Here is a 9,249-nt window from a genome sequence, read left to right on the forward strand (position 1 = left end):
TATCTTTGCTCATCTCATGTACTAAATAGATAGAATACGAGCTTTGGCATACAATCGCCACAATGTCACACAATAACATCAAGTTATGCCATCATTCAAGATGAACACAAAGTCCGGCTACGGACAAAATCAAACGAATAAAAGACAACCACCCATGCTAAGTCCCGATCGACCCTACTGGGCACCACTACTGATCATCCGGAAAGGAAACATAGTAATGGCCAAGATCCTCATTGAACTCCCACTTGAGCTCGGCGGCATCACCTGCATCAGTAGCATCGGCACCTGCAACTGTGTTTGTAGTATACAGTGAGCCACGGGGACTCAGCAATCTCAAAACTCGCGATAGCAAGACTATTTAAGCTCATAGGAGAAGTATGGGAATATTGTGGAGTTGCAGCAAGCACTAAGCATTGTATGGTGGCTAGCTTACGAATACAAGGATAAGATGAGAAACTACACAACGGTCGCAAACTAGTCATGATCAAGAAGTGATCCTGAACTACTTACGTTCAAACATAACCCCGCCGTTTTGTCTTCCCGAACCCCGTCGAAAAGAGACCATCACGGTTACACACGCGGTTGGTGTATTTTAATTGAGTCTGGTTTCAAGTTCACTACAACCGCATATTAAAAACTTCTGTCTGCCACATAACCGCGGGCACGACTTTCGAAAGATTAAACCCTAAAGGGTTTTCCCGACTTAGCCCATGACAAGCTCACGATCCGCAGAGACAATCCTCCATCGCGGGACCCACCGATCAGACTCAGAATCCCGGTGCACAAGACATTTTGACAATGGTAAAACAAGTCCAGCAAGACATCCCGATGTGCTGACATCCTGATAGAAGCCGCGTGTATCTCGTCCCAGGCCATGCCGGATGGGCTATGGTTACAGCGGCCAAGGAACTCCAAGTTGCCAAGGGGCGGCGCCGCAAGCTGCTCTAGTTTGGACCAACACTCATGAGGAGCACTGGCCCGGGGGGTTTATTAAGTATCCTCGAGTTAATTACTCCCTATGCAAATTTTAGTTGTTGTTAGGCAAATGGTAAAACCAATGTTGGGCCTTGCTGGAAGAGTTTTATTCAAAGCTAACTATCAAGAGGGGCCCATAAACCCACACTTTGTTAGGGACGCAAAATTCAAGGACCATATAACCGGTATGACGGAAACTAAGGCGGAAAGAGTGGAACAAAACACCGAGAAAAAGTCCAAGCCTTCCACCCTTTACCAAGTATATAGATGCATTAATTAAATAAGAGATATTGTGATATGCCAACACATCCATGTTCCAACTAGGAACAACCTGCACTGCACCTGCAACTAGCAAAGCTATAAGAGGGGCTGAGCAAAAGCGATAACATAGCCAAACAACGGTTTGCTAGGAAGGTGGGTTAGAGGCTTGACATGGCAATATAGGAGGCTTGGTAAACAAGTGGTAGGTAGCGCGACATAGCGATAGAATGAACAACTAGCAAGCAAAAATAGAAGTGATATCGGGGGTAATGATCATTTTGCCTGCAATGTTTTCAAAGGTATCGAACCCTTCCTCCTCAGAAACATACTCGACAGGGTCCTCATACACGAACTCGTCTCCCAGCTCTACCCAAAGCAAGATCACGAGCAACGGAACAACAATCATCACGGTGCAATGCGCAAGCAACATGATGCAAAACATGGCATGAGATGCAAGAGATGATGTGCAATGCATATGGGTACTCCAGAAGGGGAAAGTTGAATGTGGCACTAACTTGGCAAACCAAGTATGCCACTGGATAGATTGGGAGATTTCGGTTGTAAACGATATAAAGATCATGAGGAATGGATGAACGGTTTGCAAAAGACGAGCAAAACTGAGATTAACAGCAACATGGCACTTTAGTAGCAACATAAAAATATGCTATAGCACTCCAACATGAAAACAAATGACATGGCAGGGAAGTACATGGGAAGCTCTACAAATCATGAACACTGAGCTACTGCTAGAACTCACTAGAACAGGTCTAAACCAGCATGGCAAAAATGCAAATGACAACAGTTTAACAGGCTTGGTGAAAATACTGGACATGACAGAAACAACATCAGGTTGCAATGTTTAGAGACAGTAAACTACATGTTACAGGAACCTATCATGGTTGACTTGAGCATGTCTTGCTAGTACTAAATGCAATGAACAAAACTCCCTTACTGAACTTGTTCCAAAGATCCACAGAAAAAATGATAGCACCAATGCAAACATGGCAAGTGATATGAACAGATTTCAGACTTGGTAGAATGTCATTGCATGGTAGAAACAGATTCATCAAAGCATGTTTACAAGCTTGATCAACTCACTACAGGGCATATCATGGCATGAAATAAATATAGCATGGAGTAGATATGAAAAGGAAGCTACACATGTGCCAAAATACCACATAGCATATTTGCATAAATATACACATAAAAGACAAAATAGCAACATGATGTAAAATGACATGTGTGCAAACTTGCTCAAATGCAGAAAATAGTGCCACCAATGGATTGGTGGGATTTTTATACCCCAAAAACATATATAATATGTCTGGGTTGCATTAGAAAATTCCCCACAATCGTGCAAAACATAAACTGCCTCAAATGGAAACCTCGGCATATGCCAAATCTGGCATACTCCGAATCTGGAATAAAACAGAAAACGGAGAAAAACGCTAGGCGTACCCAGGCTGTTAGACTGACTGGTGGGGCCGTGGGCCACGTGGCTGGGTGTGCTGGTGTGAGAGAATGACCTGTGGGGCCGGCCTGTCAGCGACTCAAGTTACACAAAAAAAAGGGGGGTTAGTGCGCGTGCGGGGGATCGAACTAGGGTCGCTAGGCAGCAAGCGAGTGGCTTGAGCCACTCGGCTACGCGTCGGCGACTGTCAGAAGAGGGCCTCATCTCCTCTTGGCTTTACCATGGCATGCGCGAACAGAGGAAAACAGGGGCAGCCGAGGGAGCTCGTCAGAGCTACTCCGGCGACCGAATCGTACGGCGGAGGGTGGGACGGACACGCACGCACTACAACAAAATTGACATACTATGACGAAAAACATCATGACGATGGTGGAGAATGTCACCGATTACTGCAAATCGGTGACGATAAACGTCACTTAATTGCCTCGGCCTCTGAGCACACCTGACTGCCAATTTCTGTGACAGTTTGGTATTTTCATGACGGACTTGCCAGTGTAACCGAACCTATTAATGTGTGATGAACAATATTTTTGTCATGTAACGTCTAGTAGTGTGACCCGCCATAGATAGTTCATGGGTTATTGAGAGGTAGGACCCATGCATCAGTTTGGGTAGTGGTATTCGCCATAATTTTTCCAAATGCTATTAAGGGTTGTAATTATTTTGCTCTATCTAATATAAGTAGGTAGTGGCCATGGAAATACTTATATTTATTGTTTTTTATAAACAGAAAACCTTGGTTTGTTCTCTCATTTTCGTAAGATGGTTATTTTGTTTTTTCTACTATAAATAGGTAGTGCATTGGCGAAAAGTTTAATTGGACATTTGTGATCTGATGTTGTTTATCTCAAAATAAAAATGGAAATTGAACGTGCAATGGAAAAAAAATTAACACAATTATCTTGTTATTATTTCTAGAATAAATAGGTAGGGGCTGTGTTGAAAACTTCAGTTGGGCGTTGGTGAGCTAATGTTGTTTTGCTCTATCTCAAAAGTTAAAATGGAAAGACGAGATTAGATGGAAAATCTTTTTTTATTCTTATCTATAAACAGGTAGTTGTTGGGCAAAAAAACTTGAATAGGGTGCTCGTGAGGTGATGTTGTTTCGTTCTATCTAAAAAATTAAATGATTTATCTATATGGCGAACCATCCATCTCCATAACAGATACAAACCATCTCTTTGTCGTCTGATCCCGATTGAAATCAAACCATTGGTTCCATCGTGGTCGGGATCAATACCGCAGGAACCCGTGTGGGCGAGAAAAACATATTTAAGGCCATTGTGTACAAGTTTCGGCATACATTACAATTATAAAAAACTACATGGAAAATACCACATCATAATGTTTATATAAGATTTATTTTTTCTAATAATCATTTGCTATTTATTTCAAATTAAATGAATTACATGATATCAAAGTAGAAATTAAATCCTGAAAATAAATCATTTCTCCGCAAAAAGAACTCTTTTCCCTCCATCCAAATACTCTTTTCGCCCCATTTCTCTATTTTTCCCCTCATCCACCCTGTGTCCCCACTCGTCAAAGACCCAGCCAAAATTCCTCATTCTATTTCACCCGCGAAGAGCCACCGCCCCCGCCGCATATCTCTTATGCCCGATTCAACCGGCTCTCTTCTCCCCAAGATTACTGCACCGATTGGAACGACTGGCGGCGGCAGATCGGGGGAGGTCGCCCTACAGGCCGAGCTCGGATCCACACAAACATCCTGCCCTGAGAGGATCCGGCCCTCTTCTCCCCCCAATTGCAGCGACCAGGGACGCCATCTTGAAGGAGGCCTCCCCGCCGCCGAGCTTGGATCCACCGCATCAACCCGCCCAGCGAGCACCCTGATGTCTTTTCCCCAGCGCCTGGCGACGTCTCTCGGTGATTTCCTCATCCCGCCACCCCTTGGTGTTCAATGGTTAGGGTTCATGCGTAGTACTACTAGTACTCATCCCGCCCTTCTCTGCAATTAGTTATTTGCCATAGCCTGCGATGGTAAAAAATCCTGAACCTCCTGCTAGATAACTTTACTTATATCCTATTGATCGATCTGTGTGCAAAACTACACTAGTGAGAACATGGTTTTGCATTTGTTATGGCCCACTATTGTAAAAAGGGCTGAACCTGAATATATGCTACTGCAATATAGTTACTGTTACTGAAAAGTTCAGTTAGGTATGAGACGTGTGGCCTTAGCTGGGAGATTTCTTTTGCGGCCATGTGCTTGTATGGCTACTCTTGCATTCAGAAGAAAATTATATGTTAACCATCTGATGGTTGTACTCGGCTGTAATTATAAAACTAGATGCTCTCGATCGCTGTATGGTGTCATAATCAGACGAACATAAACGCATGAACTAAAGTATGCAACATATAAAAGGAGAACTAATTACAAGCAGGAAGCAGTGCATCCTTGTATCCCTGTATCTACATGTCCGAATAAACTAGCTTCTTGATGCAGCCACTTTATCTATGCTAAAATGCGAAACTGAATTCTATTTTTGTGGTTCTGATGCCCCATAAATAGTCCTTAACTAGTGCTGTCCAAACTGAATAATAACTGAGACAGCACTTGATTTTGACTCGTTAAGGAGATTTTAGCTCTGTATCAGTGTACTTTTCTCTCCAGTACTAGTTAAAAGAGAACTAAACCTAATCTCTGCCATTCCTCTCCTAATTTAGCTACCCATGATGTTAAGCGTCTGAAGCCCACAAGCATTTTCAGTATGCCTGGAACTTTGATAAAAGCAGATACATTGTAAGCTTCAGTATTCTACTATATTCTTACATACTAAGCTGGGTAAAATCAAGCTGCTCCTACTTTGCAAACATACAGCACCATCCATCGTGCCTTAATTCTAAAAGAGTAGTAAACATTCTGGTTTCCAAACTATGCCAGTAGCTATGGTAATAATATTTTTTCCTGTTTTTTGTTCTGAACATTTTGTTCTTGTTTTTCTTGGCTTGCTGGCTGTTGATTGCTTTGCTTGTTAGATCCCAATGCGTGAGATCATCATTTATATACAATATTAGTACATCCTGTGCTTGCATCCTAACTTATCTACTTCGTTATATTCATGTAAGCTCCAGGAAGGGGCTTTGAGAGATGAAGAGGAAGCCACCCTTTCTATGTCCTACATTACACGGATACTTCAAAAAGTGCGCGTATCCTGCCGGATACTACCCCGATACTCGGATACTGCCCCGATACTGCCCGATACGTATCCCGTAAGTATCCTGTGATTTATAGATTTTAAAAAAGAAAATAGTGTTTGATATGTCTGGGATACCTCTGGGATACGTTTTGGATACGGCAACCCATTTGTTCGACGTGTAAAACTGAAAACTCCTCGATCCCCTCCTAGCGCCGCCGCACGTCATCCTCGTCCCCTCGATTGAAAACTGGCCACCTCGTCCCCTCGACTCTTTGGAGCAGGCGAGCAGCCACAGCCCACAGGTCTCCAACTCTCCATAAATCTCAGCTCCAGTCCTCTCCTCTCCCACATGTTCTTCTCCAACTCTCCATCCAATCAACGCTGATCGGTCGCCGGCTCGTCGCCGGCAGAAGACATTCGTGTCTCCCTTGCAGGAGGTATGTTCTCATCTCCCTCTCTTTCTCTGATCTCTCTTCTCCATCTCCTTCTCTGAATTCTGTGCGTAGGTGTTTTAGGTTCAGATTTTAAGATTAGATCAGTTTGACTAATCTGTTTTCCTAATCTCCTCCTTTAACCGTGCAGATCGGCCATGTCTATTAGGTCTTCTTCAGTTAGAAGTGACGCATGTAGTGGAGGTAGCATGGCTGCAGTCCATGTATTGGTTGTTGCTCGTGTGATTTTGGAAGATGATAATGAGAAGAAGCCTTTGTGGAGGTACGTCCAGATGTTGGAAAATACTGGGAAAGGGAAAGGAGGCAACAAGAGATCCATGCAGTATTTGTTAAGCAATTGTGAAGACTTCAATTTTTTAAATAAAACAGTGCATTTCCTACAAAAAAACTCGTTATTTTTTCATATATTTAATAATTAATATGTATATACAAACGTATCCCTGTATCCTAGTTTTTAGAAAATTGACGTATTGGGCGTATCCCCGTATCGTGTATCCAATACGTATCCAAGTATCCGTGCAACATAGTCTATGTCCAAAGAAATGGTAATATATCGTGTGGACTTACATCTTAAATAATGTGTACATCAGTGTGGATTCACTAGCTTTAATTATTCTTGCTTGTATCATGTGTATGTCACTTTGCACTATAAGTATCACAAATAGTTGACTAAAGATTGATTCATGTTGTTCCTACACTCTTTTAGACAATGCTATCTATGTTCACTGCCTGCCTTTTTGAACTAGTGTTGACATTGCATAGGTCACTGTTGATTCACTGCCTTCTTTTGCTTGACTTGTTTGACCCAGGTACCTAAAGGTTGTACCATGCCAAAAAAGAAAACGCAAAACTGAGAAGTTGTCGAGCATCACCAAAAGACTGGATCTAGGTCTTATGTTTCCACTTTCAGTAAAATTGTAAGAATTCCAAATACCTTACTTCTAGTCCTATGTCTATCGCATCTTGTCATTATATATGGAGTAGTAATGTTAGATTTTCATATATCTTGTAGAAAAAAGCAAGTATAATAATCAGGACCCAAGTCCCATTGAGTATTTCAAAGAGACCCATACGAACAGCAAGACTGGCAGCATGAGCGAGCCGGCACATCTAGCCTATGTAAGATTTCTTCCTTTATTGTTTTTGACTTGAAATAGATTCTCATATTGATTCAGTGTATACATCATATGAACTTTGCCTTGCTTAAGCATCAATGTTTTCCTTTATACAATAGAATGCGACTGAAAAGAAAAGGGAAACACAATCAGAAGGTGAGCAACCAGTGTCTGATTCAATGATTGTGGCTGAAGTTCTAAAGGAAGAAAGCACCCAGAGCACCTTCCTTTCCAGCATGAGTTATGCATCAAGATCCGAGAGATCTAGGAGCTTTACTTCATCAGCATAGATCTGAGTTCTAGAATAAAGAATTGAACAAAAGGATGGCGATGCGAGAGATGCAAGGGACAGGTACTTATCTTGTTTCTTGTTGTGTTCTGGTTGATAAATTTTTCTTGCTTTTCTGCACGTGCACAGAGCCCTCATGACAGTGAGAAAATGAAAACACAAATATTTGTGAATAAGACATTCGTTTTCAGTTCTTGTAACAAACTAAGGAGTTCTTCGCTGTTTATGTATGCTTTGATCCAAATCCAATAATCCAAAGTAACATAAAAAATAATAAATGCTTGTAATGAGAAATACATGGTTTGTTGCATGGTTTTTGTTGCTGCAACACGAAGGCATGAGAATAAGGTTGTAATGTATGGTTTCTAATCCGGAAATCCAGTATGATTTGTTGATTTGTTTATGTGCTTGATTTTTAGGAGAACGATATAGGCTAGTTTAGTTTGATCTAAAAAACTGTTGTCCAAGCATAGTTGCTTCTGGACTGGGTTGCTGACTTGATATCTTATTGGTGATGCTTGATGTTTCTCAAAATGATAAATGAAATTTATCTCTTGGTTGTGCATGTTTTTAACCATTATAAGTTGTTTGTGGGTTTACTGTTTCATTTGCCAATTCGAATGTTTGCCTTCACATTTAATAATGTACCTCTCTATTTTACATTCATATTTTGATAGATTGTAAGCTTCTTAGTGGTACTCTTGTACCTTGTTATCTTGTCTATTTTCATCTCATCAGATGCAACGTTGTTGTGTTTTGTCGATTTATAGGCACCGATAGGAGTTAGTGGTGAGACTTGAAGCACAAGAGAGAGCATTTGAAGAGACGTAGAGGAAGCAACACGAAGAATTCAAAGATGTGAAGAAGATCCAGCAAGAGAAGAATGAAGCCTGGCAAAAGAAGCAACAAGAGACGGATAACCTGATTGGTTTTCTCTTAAGTGCTCAAGCAACTCAGAAGTCCCAATCCAAACCTAATGGTGCATGAAGGCCATCCTTTTGCGATGGAAAGATAGTTGTTGAATCATATATTGCAATCATCAGGATAACACATGTAGTCTTTACTTATCTAAATATTGGTTTTCAACTTGTCTATTGTTGTCTCAAACTCGTGAGCTAGTGTTATTTTTACTATCATTTATGTTGATAGGACGATTGAGCTGAAATGATGAAGTATATAATATTGTAAATTTATGATGTGATTTGGATCTTAACTTATTTATATAATGTGATATGAATTAAATACTTATTGTGATATACATTTGGAATACAGTGGACTTGATAATTTGTCATGATTTAAATTCAAAGTAAATTAAATATATGTGGCGTCATCTTCATTAATAATGAAAGTAATGATGCTAGCAATGGGATAGTCTACTCCGGCATTAGACGTGTCATGAATTCAGTGACATTGCTACATCACCAAATATGGTACAATATGGCATATTTTCTTGTAGCGTGTGACATTACTTGGTTGTCGTGGTAATAACAACTTGATGATGTTCTAGAGAACGTCACTGAAGGTC

At 41.0% G+C, this 9,249-nt stretch overlaps 1 long non-coding RNA gene across 5 annotated transcripts; it reads left to right on the plus strand.

The window, feature by feature from the left end:
• The first annotated feature begins 4,240 nt into the window (after positions 1–4,240).
• Positions 4,241–8,920, plus strand: LOC123147635 (uncharacterized). 5 transcript variants are annotated; one of them, XR_006473361.1, is made up of 8 exons: positions 4,241–4,594; positions 5,396–5,471; positions 5,798–6,305; positions 6,451–6,582; positions 7,130–7,237; positions 7,333–7,439; positions 7,555–7,787; positions 8,495–8,878. It is a non-coding gene; the product is annotated as an uncharacterized lncRNA (long non-coding RNA). The 5 variants fall into 5 exon arrangements; XR_006473362.1 differs by lacking the exon at positions 5,396–5,471 and having other exon boundaries at positions 4,243–4,594; positions 5,798–5,941; positions 6,079–6,305; XR_006473359.1 differs by lacking the exon at positions 5,396–5,471 and having other exon boundaries at positions 4,244–4,594; positions 5,804–5,941; positions 6,079–6,305.
• The last annotated feature ends 329 nt before the right edge of the window (positions 8,921–9,249 follow it).

This window comes from Triticum aestivum, chromosome 7A (assembly GCF_018294505.1).
Source record: "Triticum aestivum cultivar Chinese Spring chromosome 7A, IWGSC CS RefSeq v2.1, whole genome shotgun sequence".
NCBI lineage: Eukaryota > Viridiplantae > Streptophyta > Magnoliopsida > Poales > Poaceae > Triticum > Triticum aestivum.